The sequence below is a fragment of the Esox lucius genome, chromosome 2 (genome assembly GCF_011004845.1).
Source record: "Esox lucius isolate fEsoLuc1 chromosome 2, fEsoLuc1.pri, whole genome shotgun sequence".
Classification (NCBI taxonomy): domain Eukaryota; kingdom Metazoa; phylum Chordata; class Actinopteri; order Esociformes; family Esocidae; genus Esox; species Esox lucius.
In genome coordinates this window covers 8,812,113-8,834,774 of record NC_047570.1, presented here as the reverse complement: position 1 = coordinate 8,834,774, position 22,662 = coordinate 8,812,113, and positions in this window count along the sequence as shown.

Below are 22,662 nucleotides of genomic sequence, written 5' to 3'. Positions count from 1 at the left end.
TAGTAACACACTACGCCGTCATGGATTAAAATCCTGTAGCGCACGCAAGGTCCTCCTGCTCAAGCCAGCGCATGTCCAGGCATGTCTGAAGTTTCACCGTATTGAGGGGAGGAGGGATGGGGCCATGTATCGCGAGATCTTGGCCAACAACCTCCTACACTCAGTAAGAGCATTGAAGATGGGTCGTGGCTGGGTCTTCCCCAAAACACACAGCCAGGGCAACTAAGGAGTGGCTCCGTAAGACGCATCTCAAGGTCCTGGAGTGGCCTAGCCAGTCTCCAGACCTGAACCCAATAGAAAATCTTTGGAGGGAGCTGAAAGTCCTTATTGTCCAGCAACACCTGGAGAAGGTCTGTATGGAGGATCTGGAGAAGGTCTGTATGGAGGAGTGTCCAAATACTTATGTCATGCAATAAAATGCTAATTAATTACTTAAAAATCATACAATGTGATTTTCTGGATTTTTGTTTTAGATTCCGTCATTTAAAGTTGAAGAGTACCTATGATAAAAATTACAGAATTCTACATGCTTTGTAAGTGGGAAAACCTGCAAAATTGGCAGTGTATCAAATACTTGTTTTCCCCACTGTACTTGTTCCCCTCACTGTACGTCTTTACCCTGCTTTACGAGAGATTAAATCGATATGATTAATACTTTGAAGGTGCTCCCTTTGGTTAGTGACAATACTATCTTGACATGCTTCGATCTCGAAAGCCTGTAAACATCGATACCACATCAAGGAGGACTACAGGCATTATCCTTTTATTTGGAACAACCCCCGTAGACAGCAAGCTGCTGTTGGGCCTGGATCATAACCTTCGCTTGAAGCTGCGATGCTGCTCCCATCATTGTAACATCAGATCTATCCATCTTCTCATGTTTTGTTACTTAAGCTAGCTATCTTCCACAGTTAAAATCTTTAGCAAATGAGCCGACAAGATCTGACGTTACACTGACATTATACTGCCCAGCAACCTGAGGACTCAACATAAAAACTGCACAAACGCTACTGCTTCTATACATATAAAAAGTCTACACATCCCTTTTAAAATGCCAGGTTCTTGTGATGTAAAATAATGAAAGCCTTTTTCCACCTTTAATGTGACCCATAACGTGAACAATCCAATTGAAAAACAAACTGAAATCTTTGAGGAAAAAAATTAATAAATAAAATCACAATAACTTGGTTGCATAAGTGTGCACACCCTTATACTAAAACTTTGTTGAAGCACCTTTTGATTTTATTACAGCACTAAGTCTTTTTGGTTAGGAGTCTATTAGCACAGCACATCTTGACGTGGCAATATTTGCCCACTCTTGGCAAAAGCGCTCCAAATCTGTCAGATTGCGAGGACATCTCCTGTGCACAGCAGATCACCCCACAGATGTTCAATTGGATTCAGGTCTGGGCTCTGGCTGGACCATTCCAAAACCTTAATCTTCTTCTGGTGAAGCCATGCTTTTGTGGATCTGAATGTGTGCTTTCGGTCGTTGTCATGTTGAAAGGTGAACTCCTTCTTCATTTTCAACTTTCTAATGGATGCCTGAAGGGTTTTGTGCCAAAATTGCCTGGTATTTCGGAACTGTTCATAATTCCCTCCACCCTGACTAATGCCATGGTTCCAGCTGAAGAAAAACAGCCCCAAAGCATGATGCTGCCACCATCATGCTTCACTGTGGGTAAGGTGTTCTTTGGGCGATGTGCAGTGTTATTTTTGCGCCAAACATACCTTTTGGAATTATGTCCAAAAAATCTACCTTGTTTCATCAGAACATAACACATTTTCCCACATGCTTTTGGGGGACTTGATGTTTGTTTTTGCAAACTTCAGCTGGGCTTAGATACTAACTTTGGAAGAAAATGCTTCCGTCTTGCCTACCCCATAGCCCATTCATATGAAGAATACGGGAGAGTTTTGTCATATGTAGCACACAGCCAGTACTTACCAGAAATTCCTGCAGTTCCTTTAATGTTGCTGTAGGCCTCTTGGAAGCCTCCCTGACCAGTTTTCTTCTCGTCTTTTCATCAATTTTGGAGGGACGTCTAGTTCTCGGTTATGTCCCTGTTGTGCCATATTTTCTCCACTTGATGATGACTGTCCTCACTGTGTTCCATGGTATATCTATTGCTTTGGAAATTATTTTGTACCCTACTCCTGACTGATCTTTCAACAATGAGATCCCTCTGATGCTTTGGAAGCTCTCTGCGGACCATGGAAGTTGTTCTGAGATGCAACTAAGAAAATGTCTGGAAAATCCTACTAGAACAGCTTAACTTTATTTGTGATTAATCGGTCACTTTAAAAGATGACAGGTGTGTAATGACATCTATTTAACATGAGTTTGAATGTTATTGGTTAATTATTATCAGTTATAAGAGGGTGTGCACACTTATGCAGCCAGGTTATTGTACGTTTTTCAGTTTGTTTTAAAACTGAATTGTTCACATGTCACATTAAAAGTGGAAAAAGTTCTGACAGGATTTATCTTTATCTTGTTCTTTTACATCACAAACAAACCTTATATCCACTGTAGGTCTGTTTTTTGCACACCAAAAAGCCCACATATTACATCATAGTATGGACTGAAGGAAAAGTCCTTTGCTAAAAGTCCATGTTGTACCGATCATGCTTCAAGTCAATTTTATATGTAATCATTGTTGACATTGATTGACAGAGCCATCGCTTGTCTTGTAGCAATGTTAGTATCAGCAGATATATTGATAATTGTACCTGGTGTCATCATTTTTCCTACAATTTTTCCTACAACTCTACAAGCCATTATTTTCTGCTTTGACATTGTCCCTTCATTTTTTAGCGACTTTGAAACCAGAGGTGTCAAACCTCTGGTGATTCCATGTAGGGCTAAGTGTCTGGTGGATTTTGCTTTCACCTTGTACTTGAATAATTACTTAGGTCACTAATTGGTTAGTTTCTACCCTCACCTGGTTGTTTCGGTCTGAACTGGGAACCAATTCATTGGAAAAACTAAAACCCTGCAGAGACTCTGCCTTCTGTGGAACCGGTTTGACTCCCCTGTTATAAACATTATCCTATGGTAAACTGGAAACTGCAAACTAACTAGCTAGAAATATTTACTTTAAGCAGCACAATGACTTATTGTCACAGTGTCATGTTTGGAAAGCATCTCACATTGTGATATTGAAGCAAACATGTTTGAACCGGAGTAGACTACTGTTGAATGGATTTGGAAGACAGTGTTATTATTGGGATTTTCCTGCCTTGTGAAACACGTTCAAATACGTATTGAAGAATGTATTTACAAATTACATTTGGACCACAACAGTTTAAAAGGAAGGCTAGCTCTCTAAAGCTAGCAACCAAGAAACCTAAGCTAAAGTTAGCAAGGCTAAGAATAATGTCAAACTCAGAGGTTTTGTTTTTGTGACTGGCAATTCTATTTTTCATATTATTATTCGGAACTTAATCTTCTGTTGAACATTTTTAGATGCTACATGTACATATCTACCTCGGGAACCTCACTGCTGCTATCCCTGTATTTCAGTTGCACATGCATCATCAATATGCCTTCTTGCACATTTATAATTGCCATTTGTACTTGTATTTGCCTTCACTGCACATTTAAACATCCCACTTGTAACATACATTATGCTTAATACTTGTACATTTCTGCCCTCTTCTATTTGCACTACTGTTTAGATGCTAACTGCATTTTGGTCTACTGTACTCGTACTGTTCAATGACAATGAAGTAGAATTCTATCTAATCATTGGTGCGGAACTGCTTTCTGACCGGTTATTAATTGCAACATTTTGTAATTTTTATTTTTTTCTGAAATCCTGCTTAGTGTAGCTTTAACCATTCAGATCTGTGGCCAGAACTCAACTGCATAATGTATTAAACAAAGGTCAATGCAGTTACTTTGTTGTTATGCAAACTACTATCTGAACATTTAGTACAAAAAACATTTATGTCCTTCATAAAACATCAAAATTTAGCAGAAACTGGTAAACATTTTGTTTGGCAGGCTATGAATTCTAGAACTTGCAGACCATTACAGAGGAAGTACGGTTTATGTTGAGGACTTGTGTTTTTGTCACATCATTGGTAACATAACTACATTAAGTCTTTGTGCTATGGTGAAATTCCTCCTTTAACACAATTAAATTGGCGATGAAAGTGTCAGAAATTCGTAATATATGAATTAACTATGTGTTTTATTGTTGCTAGCCAGCTCTTTATATCACGTTATTATTGAACTGTTACAATTAATAATTTTGCACTTAGGCTAGGTTATTTTAAGGAAATGTAACATTCAGTAGGTGACCTAACTGTGAAGTTTATTTGGTCAGTATTGCTTGTGTAGCCAGAGACTGGTTGCTTTATGTTGAGGTTTATTTTTCTTTTTACTTTTGGTTCTGAAAAAACAGGTTTCCATTTTGTTACTTCTTATTTATCCATCCTGGTCAGGTAGGAAAGACATGGTTTTATCAAACATGTTGTTGTATCCAACGGTTCCTGTATCATTTATACTGTGGTTGTAATGCTTTGAAACAGAAGATGTTGCAACTTTTTTAAGTACTAGAGTCAAGTGAAAATAGCTTTTACTTTGGAGAAGGTGGTGCATTTTCTTCTTAATGATACCTAGTGACCAGCCCCTGTATTGATATTTGAGAGAAAGAGGCCTTTTGTGTACATAGAGAAAGTCTTAGATCTTTGAGTTCAGCTCAAGATAAATGGGGGTAAAAACAAAATTGTTGCATATATAATTTTGTTCAGTGTATATACATTTGTTGTAAATGTAGCTATATGAAGAGTCTGCTTATCTGACAATCCTCCTGAGATGTGCACTTTCTTACATTTAGCTGAAAATCCTGTTTAGTTATTCATGACCTTGCTGCATGGCTGGCTGTTGATGCTAGAGTGGAAGAGGGGGACTGGTGTCTGGGTGCTTCTTGCTTAATTCATGATTTCAAGTATATGATATTAATGTGGGCAGCAAGTACAACTGTGAAGCCGTATATCCAGTGATAGGGAACATGGCTGCATTCTCAATCCTCACAGAACACTGAACATATACTTTTATTTTAAGGTATGTGAATTTTTAATAACTTTTAATGACATTGATCGTGATATTGCAATTGCATTTATTTTCAGATTGTTGTTATTGTTCTGTAATTTGTTTGACTATAAAAGCATATAATGAAAATTAAATGAAAAATCCCTGTAATTGGAATAAAATGATGACCAAATAGCTGTGTCAACCATGAAATTAAAATACATCTATCATGCTTGGAAACAAATTTGAGATTTAAAGAAAACCGAGCATATTAATAGTTTGTTTCATACATGTTTTATGGTTTCTTTAAACACCTAAAAATTGAATTTGCACTAGTAATGTGTATACTTGTGGAATGCTGTTGACATAAAAAATAAAATAAATCTGAAATTTCCCAGTGTCTAGTTACAAACATAGTTTTTTTAGGTATTGTCTTCAAATTCCAAACTGATGTAATGGAATATTAACATTGAATGTTAATATTCACCTTTCATTATGCATCTACAAGCATTGCTGTAGCATTATGGTTATATTTGCCCGGATTTGGACTTTGTTTAAAATAATTAATCAAAGGATATGTTAGGACCATCAATTCACTATTAGTGGACAGACCATGTTCCCCAATTTCTTTTTTCTGTGCATTTGGTGGTTTATAAAGTTTGTTACAATCCCTAATTTTCCACTCATTCTCGTAATAAACAATATTAAACACATTAGGTTATGTTGAGAAACTCTTAAAGACCATATGCTCTCCTGTAAAAATATGTACATTTGAATTGAACTACATAAAAAAATCCATGAATAAAAATGATACTCTCTTCTTCTTAAAAAATTGACTACATACTTAACAACTTTGAAATAGTTGTCATTAACCCGAAAAATTTGTGCCCTTGTATCTCTTATATCTGATAGGTTGAATAGGCTGGGATACTGTATATCTTATTGGTTGTTTGGTTTTATATTTTTTGTCCTTGACCTCACCAAATTCAATTTATTTACTTCATATTGGACAACTCAATTCCCAGACAGAATCTGTCTTAAATTTCATTGGAGTATGTTAGATGTGAGGTCAAAAGTAAAAGAGGGAGAAAGAATTAGAAAGAGAGAGGAAAAGAGCAGGGAGAGGGGGAAAGACAAAGAGAGAGAGAAAACGATTTATCTGATGGTATATGTCTTCATAACGTGAGATGTGTGTCTACAGCTTTGAGGAATAAAGCTTTAGCTAATCATTTTCGAGTGTCACACATCACACCCTACCGGTTGATACACTGTCAGCAGAAGGTGGTCTGTTCTCTTTGTTATACATAATTGAACAACCCCATTGCTTGTTTTTATGTCGAGAATACCCCTCGTCTTCAAAAAAAACATTCACAGACAAAACAGCAAAGGCATTTCAACACCAGCAAGGGAGCAAAGCACTCTTTCTCAAAGCGCTAGCGCTGTCTCCGAGGCATAGAGACTAGTGGATACGAGTGGAAAGGAGAGAATTATATATACCTGCAATGCTGCAGAATTCAGTAGCTGTCTCGATTAATTTGCTAGTTCAGATCTGAAGCATTTCAGAGCAAGATCACTGGGACAATTAAAAGAGTTTACTGACAGTTCTACTGACTAGAACCCATGCATCCAGAAATTCACATTCTGGATTCTGCTGAAATTAAACTAAATCATCAGGTCTATCCCTTGAAATGTAAATATTTTGAAAGGAAGATGACTTTGAAATGCAAAAGTCTCAATACTCAAGATAATTAGTGTAGGTGCAGCACATGTGATAAGAATGGAAAAGTAACACAGTCAAAACGACAGCAACACCTTTATACCTCTTATTACTAAACCTATGTACATAATGCATTATACAGCGTTATAACCCTTGTGGTTCCTTTCCTGAACCCTGATTGGCTGAATACTTTTATAGCTATGATATAAAATTGGTATGACTATACAGTGGGGAGAACAAGTATTTGATACACTGCTGATTTTGCAGGTTTTACCACTTACAAAGCATGTAGATGTCTGTAATTTCTATCATAGGTACTCTTCAACTATGAGTGACGGTATCTAAAGCAAAAATCCAGAAAATCACATTGTATGATTTTTAAGTAATTCATTTGCATTTTATTGCATTACATAAGTATTTGACACATCAGAAAAGCCAAATATTTTGATTTTGGCCCACTCCTCCATACAGACCTCCAGATCTTACAGGTTTTGGGCCTGTCGCTGGGCAATACAGACTTTCAGCTCCCTCCAAATATTTTCTATTGGGTTCAGGTCTGGAGACTGGCTAGGCCACTCCAGGACCTTGAGATACTTCTTACGGAGCCACTCCTTAGTTGCCCTGGCTGTGTGTTTCGGTTCGTTGTCATGCTGGAAGACCCAGCCACGACCCATCTTCAATGCTCTTACTGAGGGAAGGAGGTTGTTGGCCAAGATCTCGCGATAAAAAAAGCTCTATTTTTGTCTCATCAGACTACATGACCTTCTCCCATTCCTCCTCTGGATCATCCAGATGGTCATTGGCAAACTTCAGACGGGCCTGGACATGCGCTGGCTTGAGCAGGGGGACCTTGCGTGCGCTGCAGGATTTTAATCCATGACGGCGTAGTGTGTTACTAATGGTTTTCTTTGGTCCCAGCTCTCTTCAGGTCATTGACCAGGTCTTGTTCTGGGCTGATCCCTCACCTTCCTCATGATCATTGATGCCCCACGAGGTGAGATCTTGCATGTATCCCCAGACCGAGGGAGATTGACCGTCATCTTGAACTTCTTCCATTTTCTAATCATTGTGCCAACAGTTGTTGCTTTCTCACCAAGCTGCTTGCCTATTGTCCTGTAGCCCATCCCAGCCTTGTGCAGGTCTACAATTGAATCCCTGATGTCCTTACACAGCTCTCTGGTCATGGCCATTGTGGAGAGGTTGGAGTCTGTTTGATTGACTGTGTGGACAGGTGTCTTTTATACAGGTAACGGGTTCAAACAGGTGCAGTTAATACAGGTAATGAGTGGAGAACAGGTCTGTGAGAGGCGGAATTCTTACTGGTTGGTAGGTGATCAAATACATATGTCATGGAATAAAATGCAAATTAATTATTTAAAAATCATTCAATGTGATATTTTTGGATTTTTGTCTCTCACAGTTGAAGAGTACCTATGATAAAAATTACAGACCTCTGCATGCTTTGTAAGTAGGAAAACCTGCAAAACCGGCAGTGTATCAAATACTTGTTCTCCCCACTGTATATAAAGGTGCTGGTCATTAAATTAGAATATCATCAAAAAGTTGATTTATTTCAGTAATTCCATTCAAAAAGTGAAACTTTTATAATGTATACATTCAAATTTTCTGAGATACTGAATTTGGGATTTTCATTAGTTGTCAGTTATAATCATCACAATTAAAAGAAATAAACATTTGAAATATATCAGTCTGTGTGTAATGAATGAATATAATATAAAAGTTTCACTTTTTGAATGGAATTACTGAAATAAATAAACTTTTTGATGATATTCTAATTTTATGACCAGCACCTGTATATATCATATATACTGCATCCTCTCATTCCTAATTATTTTATAGAGTGCAGAGTCAAGGCAATGTGCCAAATGTGAGGTTTATTACTTTAAAAAAAAGATTGGTTGATAAAAACCCTGAATATTTCCATTGCATGAAAAGCCCCCTAAAGAAATTGTCTGTCTCATCAAACAAGGGAGATTCTTATACTTTAATTTCAAAAAAATAATTTCATAAACACAAAATATTTTAGTGTTGCGTAGTCTGATTTCTTTCTGCAAAACACAGGTTTCAAAATAATTGAAATAAAACCAAAATGTCTGTAATGGAATTTTATGCTTTTTAGTTGTCTCAGTCTCCAGGAACTTTATTGATGCCTTTTAGCTGTTCCTGTTTCCTTGGGGTATAAATATGAGGTGCCATGTGAAATCCCTTTGACATCCATCGACATGGTTAAAGCAAAAGAGCTTCAGCTGAAAAGAGACAGATGGTTGTTGACATACACAGATCAGGTAAAATATATAAAAAATACATAAACAGATGAAAATACCTCTAAGCATGTTCCGGGCAATCAAAAAGTTCCAGAAGTCTAAAACAATTGCTAATAAGCCAAGAAGAGTATGCATGTGCATATTGTCCCAGAGCGTGTTGAGGAAAATGGAAGCCAAGAATAATTTCAGAACTGCACAGTCTAGAGGAATCTTGGGTTTATCAAGGCTCAAAACCAACTTTAGAAGCCACCTCCATATCAACACTACATTTGAAATAGTCAGAAAAAATACCCAATTCCCTGGGAACAAACCTATCAGATCAAGACGTTTTCTGTGTTACATGAATTTTCCTGCTATCACACATTGCCCACAATCACAACCATGGCCAGCAGGAGAAAGTGCATGCCAAAACAATTCTTATAAGTATATTGTAAATGTTGTCAGACTTAGTGTTTAATAGGTTGGAAAACATATTGTCCTTTTACAGAGAAACTGGTTGTCCTTAAGGGAGACCATCTCTGTAGCACTTCACCACTCAGGCCTTGATGGTAGATTTGCCAGACTGAAGCCATTCTTCTGTAAATGGCACATTACAGCCTGCCTTTTTTGTTCCCTAATTAGGTGCCTCTTAAAAATTTGATAGCTTTTTTTTTAACTGGCCAAAGAAACTCAACACCTGTTTTTGCTTTGTTATTGATGATCATTTTATTTATTTAAGAAAAATGTATAATAACTGGCTAGCTTGGCGGCTAACTTTTGCAAAGTTTGTTGGTTAGTGAGACAAAGCTAACAAGCTGGCCATTTTCTTCTCCTTACTTTTTCTTTGGTCCAAAAGCATTCTCAACCAGGAAGTCTTCCTGGTATACCCAGAAGTATTGTTATGAAACATGAAACATACAGGATTTTGAAATAGTGAGGCAAGAAATGTCATGTACATTTGAATGGAATAAAATTGTTCACCTACATATGTTCAGTCTTGGTAAGTCACCCTTTTCTCCTGTCACATGTGCATTTTATTGTATATATATTTATTTACAATGGTATTAACAATGTACCCAGGAACGCACAAAGGACTAAGCAATGGAAGGGATATCCTTTTCCGATTAAAATTATTTGGGGTTACAGTTAAATAAATAAAATGCATGAAAATTGGATTCTCTCTCCAAAAACCCATCGAATGAGAAGGCCAGCCATGTCTCCCATAACTCTGACCCTCTTCTCCATTTGTTCTCAAGATGCTGTGTTGCGTGAATCCAGCTGCTAACACCTTGCTTGCAGCATGGTAAATTGGCACTATTTAATGTTTTTGCTATTATTAACTAATCATTAATGTAATTGCCACTTGCATTTCCACCAAAACACCAAACTTTTGCATTTGTCTGAATCTGGGAATCATTGAATAAAAACAGTAAAGTATTTGGTTGTGGCTAACCAGCCAATAGGATGGCTAATCTTTACAGTCCCCCACCTGAGCCCCATTCTACATTTCATTTTAAACATCAGAGGACAACACCTTGAAAAGTGTAGGTGTGATTCAGTGTTGGATCAAATGCCTGCAGACCCTGCAGCTCTCCAGATAAGAGAGGCTGATATGTGTTTTATACAGTAGCCCAACCATAAGGGGTCGGTGCGTAGAGGATCGGGCGGCAGTCGAAGGCGGGGGCCTCGACAACCTGATCCCTGGACACGGAAACTACTTCTAGGGATGTGGAACGTCACCTCGCTGGCGGAGAAGGAGCCTGAGATTGTGCGTGAGGTTGAGAGGTTCCGACTAGAGATCACCGTCGGGAGTCGGGATCACCTCTATGCACGGCTTGGGCTCTGGAACCACACTCCTTGAGAGAGGATGGACTCTTCACCACTCTGGAGTTGCCCATGGTGAGAGGCGGCGGGCTGGTGTGGGTTTGCTTATAGCCCCCCAGCTCTGCCGCCATGTGTTGGAGTTTAACCCAGTGAACAAGAGGGTTGTTTCCCTGCGCCTAGGGGTCGGGGATAGGTCTCTCACTGTTGTTTGTGCCTACGGGCCGAACGGCAGTGCAGAGTACCCAACCTTCTTGGAGTCTCTGGGAGGGGTGCTGGAAAGTGTTTTCCGACTACTGGGGGACTTCAACGCAAACGTGGGCAACGACAGTGACACCTGGAGGGCCGTGATTGGGAGGAACGGCCCCCCTGATATAAACCAGAGCGGTGTTAAGTTATTGAACTTCTGTGCTAGTCACAGTTTGTCCATAACGAACACCATGTTCAAACATAAGGGTGTCCATCAGTGCACGTGGCACCAGGACACCCTAGGCCGTAGGTCAATGATCGACTTTGTTGTCGTTTCATCTGACCTGCAGCCGTATGTCTTGGACACTTGGGTGAAGTGAGGGGTGGAGCTCTCAACTGATCACCACCTGGTGGTGAGTTGGATCCGATGGCAGGGGAGGAAGCTGGACAGACTCGGCAGACCCAAGCGTACTGTAAGGGTCTGCTGGGAACATCTGGCCGAGTCTCCTGTCAAAGAGATTTTTAACTCCCACCTCCGGCAGAGCTTCGACTGGATCCCGAGGGAGGCTGGAGATATTGAGTCCAAGTGGACCATGTTCTCCACCTCCATTGTCAAAGCAGCCGCTCGGAGCTGTGGCCATAAGGTCTCCGGTGCCTGTCGAGGCGGCAATCCTGAACCCGGTGGTGGACGGAAGTAAGGGATCCCGTCAAGCTGAAGAAAGAGTCCTATCAGGCCTGGTTGGCTTGTGGGACTCCTGAGGCAGCTGACGGGTTCCGGCAGGCCAAGCGAACTGCAGCCCGGGTGGTTGTGGAGACAAAAACTTGGGCCTGGGAAGAGTTCGGTGAGGCCATAGAGAAGGGCTATCGGCTGGCCTCGAAGAGATTCTGGCAAACCGTCCTGCGCCTCAGGAGAGGGAAACAGTGCCCCACCAACGCTGTTTACAGTGGAGGTGGGCAGCTGTTGACCTCAACTGGGGATGTCGTCGGCCGGTGGAAGCAGTACTTCAAGGATCTCCTCAATCCCACCATCACGTCTTCCATTGAGGAAGCAGAGGCTGAGGGCTCAGAGGTGGACTCGTCCATCACCCGGGCTGAAGTCACTGAGGTAGTCAAGAAACTCCTCGGTGGCAAGGCACCAGGGGTGGATGAGATCCGCCCTGAGTACCTCAAGTCTCTGGATGGTGTGGGGCTGTCTTGGTTGACACGCCTCTGCAGCATCACGTGGCGGTCGGGGACAGTGCCTCTGGGATGGCAGACCGGGGTGGTGGTCCCTCTTTTTAAGAAGGGGGACCGGAGGGTGTGTTCCAACTACAGAGGGATCACACTTCTCAGCCTCCCCGGGAATGTCTATGCCAGGGTACTGGAGAGGAGAATATGGCCGATAGAATAGAACCTCGGATTCAGGAGGAACAGTGTGATTTTCATCCGGGCCGTGGAACACTGGACCAGCTCCATACTCTCTACAGGGTGCTGGAGGGTTCATGGGAGTTTGCCCAACCAATCCACATGTGTTTTCTGGATTTGGAGAAGGCATTCGACTGTGTCCCTCGCGGCATGCTGTGGAGGGTGCTTCGGGAGTATGGGGTCCTTTGCTAAGGGCTGTCAGGTCCCTGTACGACCGAAGCAGGAGCTTGGTTCGCATTGCCGGCAGTAAGTCAGACTTGTTCCCAGTGCATGTTGGACTCCGGCAGGGCTGCCCTTTGTCACCGGTTCTGTTCGTAATTTTTATGGATAGAATTTCAAGGCGCAGCCAGGGTGTCAGGTTTGGGGAACACACGATTTCGTCTCTGCTCTTTGCGGATGATGTTGTCGTGTTGGCCACTTCAAACCAGGACCTTCAGCATGCACTGGGATGGTTTGCAGCTGAGTGTGAAGCGGTTGGGATAAAAAGTTCCTGCCTCAAGTGGAGGAGTTTAAGTATCTATGGGTCTTGTTCACGAGTGAGTGAAGGATGGAACGGGAGATTGACAGATGGATCGGTGAAGCTTCTGCAGAAATGCGGTCGATGTATCGGTCTGTCGTGGTGAAGAAAGAGCTGAGCCGCAAGGCGAAGCTCTCGATTTACCAGTCAATCTACGTCCCTACTCTCACCTATGGTCATGAGCTTTGGTTCATGACCGAAAGGACAAGATCCCAGATACAGGCAGCCAAAATGAGCTTTCTCCGCAGGGTGGCTGGGCGATCCCTTAGAGATAGGGTGAGAAGCTCGGTCCCCCGGGAGGAGCTCAGAGTAGAGCCGCTGCTCCTCCACATCGAGAGGGGTCAGCTGAGGTGGCTTGGGCATCTGTTCCGGATGCCTCCTGGACGCCTTCCCAGGAAGGTGTTCCGGGCCAGTCCCACCGGGAGGAGACCCCGGGGAAGACCTTGGACACGCTGGAGGGACTATGTCTCACAGCTGGCCTGGGAACGCTTCAGTGTCCCCCCGGAAGAGCTAGAGGAAGTGTCTAGGGAGAGGGAAGTCTGGGCATCTCTGCTTAGACTGCTGCCCCTGCGACCCGGTCCCGGATAAGCGGAAGAAGATGGAATGGAACAGTAGCCCATCGTAGCTGTTTTTGTACTTGCTGCCTTTATCAACAGAATAATGGTGGGAGATGGTAGAACTGTGATTCTAGACCAACCACCTCCTATTTAAATTTACATGGGTCACATATGGCTGCTGCCAGTTATTTTAGTAGGTTAAGGGCCGACATTTAAGTTGCATTTATTTAATTCCAAGTCAAGCACTGTCCATAGTTTACATTAAAACATAGCATTATATATAGTAATATGTATTATATAATGCACTGCTTTAAAAACAGAAAAGTGTGTATTAAATGCACGTGTTTAACACATTCAAAAATGTAGATTAATTGCAAATAACTACAGAATATTTTGGAATAATCACAATTAAATATTTGAATCATATGACAGCACTAGTAATTACATATCAATACCTGTACAACTACTATGTTGTTACTACTGTCATTGTTGTGTTAGTTACTCAGTCATTAAGGCCACTTAATATCAATTGTTAGAATTTTGCATGGATGTCTGTTTTCTTTTTGTCTGTTTTCTAAGAGAGAACACATTGTGATATTTATTGTCAGTGGAGAGTCCCTGATTACTACCATTTGTTCTCAGCATGGGGAAACAAAAACAGCAGGCCCCCTCCTTGCCACTGTATCATACTAGGAGTTGTCTCTCTGTTCAGCAGACTGGCTTTTCTTCTCTTTCTCTTTACCCCTCTCCTTTTCACACTATCCATCTTGGTCTGAAGCTCTTTATCTTGCTGTTCTGTTCAAACTCCTTACATACCCACAGATTCTCCTGTGGAAACTCTAACTGCACCCTACGTCTTTGTTCATGAAACTCAAGTTATCAGCTTGTGCAAAGTATGGTCATAACTGTTCACAGTGTTATGCCCAACCTCAAATAAGTTAAAATGTGTTTAACAACTTCTTGGTTTTCTAAGCATGTACAAAGCATACCACTGATGGTGAGAGCACAGTTGTTCCATTCTAAGTGGGCCACTCCACACTCACCTCTACTATTTCTATCATAAATTGACACCTCTTATAGAGAATGCATTCTACAAAACAGTGTCATAGTTGAAGTGGTTTGGATTTAGTCATTAATAGAAACATCATTAATAGATGACATGAAATGAATGACTTCTTTCTCAGCTTTTGTTGTCTTCAGATAGATCACACCTAACAGTCTAACACCGTTTGAATCATGTAAAACATCCCAATACACAAATCATACAGTGCCCCTTGGGTGTGACTGTTGTCCTGTCAAACATTTAAGTCAGAAAAGAGATCTGAGATAACACTACACAGGAGATGTAAGTGCATGAATTACATTTTTGCAGAAAAGGTCATCACTAGAACAAAAATGATGAGTCTGCACTTTTTATAACTTTTTTTATGACTAACTTAGGTGTAGCTCCAATATGCATATATTGACAGGCATTTCAATGTGCCTCTATGCTGGCATAATTGAAGAGAGATGTTGGGTTCTGCTGAGTGTTGAGGATCGGAACCTCTCCATCGTTAGGCTTCCATCCAATTGGCGACAGATTTTTATGCAAGTATTAAAGAATCCACTTAAAGACAATATGTGAATTTTCTCACCGGTGATGTTTTCACCAAACCCATTTGTTATGGCCAAAAGCAGTGTGCGAGGACATAGTGCACATAAAATATACACTTTTGTTTACTCTTTAATATGGAATGCAAATCTACAGTTCTTCCTGACGGCAAGGTTATTGTTGGAACTGCATTTTAAGATATTAATAAAATGAATTGAACCCAATCTTCGAAATTATTCCATACACCTTGGCATATTTAATCCATACATTTCTATTTCCCCTGAATGGCGCAGTGATAAAGTCAATGCCTTGCAGTTAGCTATGTCATAAACAGCCAGGGTTTCCATTCCACTCACAGATCTGCCCAGGATTCTTGCGGAGTGCTATGCAATTGTCCAGCACTGTTCGGGGGGTGGTAATCAAATAGGGTTGCCTGACCTAACTGCGCTCTAGTGACTCCTTGTGGCATTTTAGGCGCCTGTGTGCTCAGCTGTGATTGAAGGCCGGATAGCGTGTTATTTCTGTTATGTGCAGTACACACCTCCAAATGGGGAGATAAATAAGTTGGGGAAGAGGGTCCAAACTTTTGACTGGAACAGTCTGTATTCCGGTGTCAACTTCCTGGCTGAGCAATGTAATGAGAACCAGAACTGCATCTGTAGACACTGACTGTTCCAAGTCCTTTGGGATGTGCAGTGATATAGCAGGGCCTTGGATATCAGTAAATGTGGGAGTACAAAATTGAAAAAGTAACCAAAATCTTTTTTTTACATGAACTGTAGTTTGGGGGGCTCAACTACTGCACAGTTGATATTTTACCATGCCACTGAAAAAGTCGAAAGCTGTAATAAATGAGGGTGGTAACTCCATAATTCACTTGTAAGAGAGAAACTCTGAGAAAGAATTGAACAAGGCTTTATAAGCAGTGTACTATTTTAACACGTTTCCAGTGTGTACATGGGTTGGGAAATTTGATATAAATTAAATGTTACTCCCAAAGTAATAAATTTTTTCCAGACACAGTTCAAGTTTAATGTTAAGTTAAACCTTTATGGAGAATACAAAAGAAAATAATTTGGCCATCAATCAACTATGGCCAAAGTAGGTGAAATGTCATGTTAATTAGAATTTTTCACGTAACTACATGCAGTTATAAACTAAGCTGTAGTTGAATATCCCTACATTGTTTAGCCTTTTTTGACAAACCAGAATTCACTTTATCAAATTCAATTCATAAAATGCTGGTAAAAACTGAAACACTTTCTGCCACACTAAACACTAAAATGCACAAAGACTTCCAAAACATTTAATACATAACAAAAGTCAACTGCTTCCATTAAAATGTAAAACTTATTTATCTGAAAGTAATTTCAAGCAACAATTTATACATGCAATGTTGGAAGTCTTGCCTATATGAAACTTATTATCAAAAATGGTGAGTTATTTTAAATTAAATGGCAGCCAGGCATCCATGTTTCTGTCCCCAATTAGACACCTTAAATATTTTGAAAAGGTTTAGAGGATATTATGATTGTTAAATAACTTTTTCATTGAATCTGACATGTACTTGACTTTTAAAATGTATGTGTATTTGCCAAAAACAACCAGAGTTAGTCCCTTTAGCTAACAATACACCCTGGCTTGTCCTCGATTTAGGATGTGTATCTTCAGTTATTCAGTTATCAAATATTGAAATGATATATATTGATTTTGGCCATGATGGGTTTTGGGAGCATTAATAGGTTTGACAAGCATTACATGCAAATGGCTTTTTTTGACAAGCATTACATGCAAAACGTCTCACATGTCGCAGCTCATGACTCATTGACTGTCATGACTCCACACCCCTATTTTGTGAGCAAAACAAACACAGGCTTTACAATCATGCCTTTTTGCAATACTAAACAAAGCGGATCCTTCTTTGCACAGTTTACTTGTTTCTGGACGCATCCCAGTCATGTTGAATCAAACAGAAGGCCCTTTCAGGTCCTATGATCTCCCCACTAAATAGTCATTGCTTTTTCATGTGTTTCCACTTTGGATAATATGTGTTAGATCTTCAAAGCCTGCCCCTCATCTGCAGCTCAATACCTAGTCTTGCTCCTTCCTCTGAGGCAAACGTATAATATTATCATGACAAAGCCACGCCACGGCTTCTCTGTGCCCAACCACTCATTTGCATTTATATTGATGGCGGCAGTTCCCTGTATTGCTAAACTTAGCACATATGATTCTTAAAACGGATGGGCATTGGAGTAGTAGGAAGACAAAATGTATGTTTATGGCTATTAGCAGGCTCTAAAATACTGGGATTAACTAACACGGCTAATAAAAATCACTGCTAATAAAAAGTCCCAAATTACTGATAGCAATGCTATCCGTCTGTTAGTTTCAAAAGCAAGAAAATAAATGAAATGTATACACAAAAAAACAAAAAAAAGGACATCAGTCTCACACATTCTCTTAACCTAAATTTTGCTTTTGTTTGACCTCTGACGTTTGAGTCGCAAAAACAACACTGAAACAGCAGAAGCTTTGCGAGCAATGTAGATGCTATGCAAATTTAGCCTCAGAGTGGGCACAATTAAACAAATAAGATATACTTTACTGAATTATTTTCTCGGCCAAAAGCAGAGGCAGCCCAATTCTGATCTTTCTTATCACTTATTAGGCTTGTGGCAGGCTTTTCAAACTTCCCGATGACAATCCTGTGAAGTGTTAACAGGCCTCAAATGCCCTGGCTAACATACACAATCACATACAACATAGGTTAGTGTGTAGCACTGTAAACCAAACACCGCACATCTACTAGAGGAATGCAAAAATACATGCAGATTCTCAGCCAAAACAGCAAAACCCCATCACAACATTTCTGCATTCATTAATCACACCAGAGCACGGAAAGCAGAATAATTCGGAGAATGTATTGCCAAATGTACTGTATTTCATTTCAGGCCTCATTACTTGATCAAGGCTATGGAGCCAAACCAGCAGTGCACCTTAGCTATTTGTATTGCTGTGACAGCGGGTTGGGGGTGGCTACCATGGGCACCAATTGATTGGGTTCTGGCCCCTGGTCACAATACTGGCATATGTTCAATGTAGGCCTACATGACAGACAAAGGGGATGGGGGGAAATCATCATCAATTTCTATTGCACTCTTTATTCAGACAAAATCTCGCTGATGAAATGTGACACATATGCCCTTTCTCTCTGAATGATTCACTGCCTTCTAACATTCATCAATGGAAACAGTCCTCCGTGCGGTTCTACCTTTGAGACGGATCATAAAATAATTAGGCAAAAGACCTTTTCAGACTGAATAATTCCTGAATCCCCCTTCCCAAAAATGAGGACTTGTAAATGTGTAGTGTACCCTGACACAAAAGAACACTCCAACTAGTGCATAGTGGGAACAGGAGAACTGGGAAATTAGAAAAACTTTTTCTACGGTTCTAGTTGCAGAGTATTTCACCACTTGCTTTAAAAACATATTAACCTGGCTTTTGCTCCTTATTATATCTCAGTGAGAGGAGATAGAATTGCCAGCCCTCCTTAAGGCCTACTTTAATCTTTACAATCATTAGCAGGTTAAAACACATTTAATTGACTTACCCCTTTAACTGGCGAAACTTTACACAATTCAAAGTTGGAATTTTACAAAGATTCCCGATCCAAACACATTTCTGGGATGAAAGGTATATTGCATACTTGTAAGCTTAGACCATGTGGGTCGCGTAAAATGAGCAGGTCAAAGATTGGTCAAATATGTACAATACGGGTCTTGTGTTCTCCCTGGCCAAAAATAACTCACAAGAAGGTTTCTGACAAGTCTTACATTTTCTGTTGTAACGTCGTGTGCAGTGAAGGATTTTCTATGATGTGACTTATGCAACCTGTCCATGGATGCTCTGCTCTATTCACTGTGGACAAGGGGTAATATTGTCCCTTCTGAAAGCCACAGGCATCATGACATGTCCTTAAATCACAGGACACAGTGGTGTCTTGACAGGCCACAATATAAGCTAACTTGTTTAATGAGAAAATGTCGGTTGCTGATTACAGGACAGCAATTTGTATAAAGCAGGTTCTACTGTCAGTATAATTGTCCATTTCCTATGTATGACTGGTTTAAAAGGACAGAACAAAACATAAAGTATGAAGTTGGAGTCAGTTTGTCCACTGGGGATACTGATGGACTCCTTGAAGAAAGGGACGTTTTCAGGTTTCTTGGCAATATTGCACATATGCACCTGTCTTACTCACTCCGTGAATGTGGAGTTGGCATGTCAGAGCTCTAACACATGCCAGCCACTCTCAGTTACAGCTCAGTGAACCTGGAAGGCCCCCTCATAATCAGGCAAACATGTGACATCACCTCTATATGTCTCTATTTACTGGCGGTTATAAGACCTCACAGGATGCACCCATATATACTTTGACCTCAGTGAATGATGACTAAATCCAATCATTGCCTCGGGATGAGGTAAATCCGGATCTGACTGGATAAGCCAGGTAAAGCATATTGTTGTAGGTTACATGCTTACAGCATGTGTAAAATTTCAGTTAGTGAGATTTAGCCAGGAGAATTGGATCACAAAATATGATCCATGACCCATTTAAAACAATCTCATTTCATATCCTGATGACAGTTGGCCTATACTGAATGCACTGGGAAGCAGAGATCTCAGTCATTGGACATTCACGTTAAGCCACTACCCCTGAAAACCACATCTGAATTCCAACTCCTATAGTTGCTTTTATGGATTGATATTTTTTGTGTGTGTGATCTGCAACACAATGTGGATTTTGTCAAGAGGCTGCATACCAAGAGAATCCAGGGTTTAGACATCTTTTTTATTTTCGTACATTTGTTTTATTTTAACCTTTGTTCAACCAAGCAAGTCAATTAAGAATACATTCTTATTTACAATCACGGCCTAGCAAGAGGCACAAGGACTCCTTTAGGGAGACAGCATATAAATAAAATAAAATGTACAAAACAGAAAACTCAGACAGACAACACTGGCAACAGTACAAATAAATTATTGAATATTAAAGCACTTAACCTCTCACTGAAAGCTTCACTCATTCAGAAGTTATACTTAAACCTGTTCTCCAAAAGGTTATTATGAAAATTTCACCCCTTTTTGCCTTAATGCCTTCATGCAGACTTTCCATTTCAGGTTAACATGAACAAAGCATTAATCTTCGCATGATCAGCAAGGTCGGCAGATGTCAGGGGAGGGGTTCTTTAGGCTTCATTGGACAAGGAGAATAAACATTTTAAGCAGTAACACTGTTCCTGTGGATGTCATCTAAACCATTTATGTTACATTAAAATGCAAACCAAGTTGGGCCAACCTTAACCTCTCAAAACTACATCTGGAACAAATAGATTAAAAAGAGTTCTAGTCTTTAATTATTGCATTTTAGTAGTATTCAAGTCTATTGCTCTTTAATTTATCAATACACATTTAATTTTGTTACTGACATTGATTTGTGATATTGTATAAAACATTTATATGCTATCAAACTGTTGAGACCAATTTTCAGACAGTGCTCTGAGACAGGGTTTGTGTCAAGGCACAGATCTGGAAGGGGTACCAAAGAAATATCAATAGCATTGAAAGTCCCCAAGGACACAGTGGCCTCCATCATTCTTAAATGGAATACATTTGGAACCACCAACACCCTAGAGCTGGCCACCTGGACAAACTGACTAAGAATCTCATGGTCACTGACAGAGCTGCAGAGTCCCTGTGTGGAGATGGAAGAAACTTCCAGAAGGACAACCATCTCTGCTGCACTCCACCAATCAGACCTTGATGGTAGAGCGGTCAGACGGAAGCCACTCCTCACTAAAAGGGACCTGACAGCCAGCTTGGAGTTTTCTAAAAGGCACGTAAAGAACTCTTAGCAGGCTGTCATGTGTCTTTTACTGAGGTCTGATTGGAGAGATGGTGCTGGAGAGATGGTTGTCCTTCTCACCCAATTGCTCAGTTTGTCCAGGCAGCCAGCTCTAGGAAGAGCGTTGGTGGTTCTAAACTTAGTCATTTTAAGAATGATGGAAGCCACTTTCTTGGGGACTTTCAATGCTGCAGATATTTTTGGTACCTTCCCTAGATCTGTGCCTCGACATAATCCTATCTCAGAGCCCTACAGACAATTCCCTCAACCTCATGGTTTGATTTTTGCTCTGACAGGCACTGTCAACAGTGCAACCTTATATAGACAGGTGTGTGCCTTATAAATCCTGTCCAATTAATTGAATTTACCACAAATGGACCCCAATTAAGTTGTAGAAACATTTAAAGGATGATCAGTGGAAACAGGATGCCCCAAAGCTCAATTTTAATTATCGGAGAAAAGAGTCTGAATATGTGTAAATGTAATGTTTCAGTGGTAAATTATAGCTTGAGAAGTAAATAAACATTTCATATACTCCAAAGTTTTTTCAAACTTGTTGGTGAAGTGGTCCAAAAAAACACCTTTTTAATGACATGCTTAGAAATATTGCTCTATCTTTGGTTGCACAGAAGATATCTCTCTTCTGATTTCTGGTAAAAGTAGCAGACTAGTCAAAGGAAGCTTTGTTTACATAGAATTAAATATTGTATGTTTGGCTGATTTTAAGCTATGGAACCTTTTGTATGTTGAATAAATTCCATGAAAATGTACACTTTCAGAATACATTAAGTGGAAATTCATTCTAAATAATTTGAAGTCAAAAAAGTATGTTGAAAATCTATAGTTGGGTTTCTTATGTTTACGGCTTTGCAAGCACACTTATGAATAACAAATACTGCAAACCTAATAATAATAATAATTCAATAAATGTTGAGATGTGCATTGCCTTGCAAACACACCTTAACATAGAATTTGTTGTTTGGTATAAATTTTGAAAATGAATCAATTGCTGTTAGAGGTTGGGAGCCCTTGTGAAACGAACACTAGGAAAGCTACAGAGGTCAATGCTCATACCATAAGAGCAATGCATTCTGTCCTCCTCTGGCTCATGATGGGTGTCGATGAAACAATCAATAGGCCTTATTCGAGGTCAACCCTACATAATGGCTGGTTTTGAAGATGTGGATCTCCAGCGACTCTGCTGAGGACTCGGAATGCTGAAGATTTTTCACAAGATCCATCTTATGGAATCAGTGTCTCGACTCAAGATGCCCTTTGTTATTCCGCTCAGGCTGGTCTTATATTGATATTTCTCTACTGTCAAATAAGCCTAGAGACTTGCAGTTTGGTGTAAAGCGGTTTTACAATGAGGTAATCGATGGCACAGTATGAAAATGTACATTGATTGGATAAACATATTTACATTAACATGCTTTCAAATAAAGATAATTTTCCAGATTTATGTTTTACGTTTTTGCACTTTGGTTTGAGCATTGGTAAACACTAGGCTTATATTTTGTTCATGTTTGTGTGGCTTCCTGCAGATTGTCTGATGTGCCACTAAATCAAGGGAGAGGGGTTCTGGTTAACTCATTGTCAAAGGAGAGCACCAACACTGCACCCCGGAAACAATTCAGACTGAAATTGACC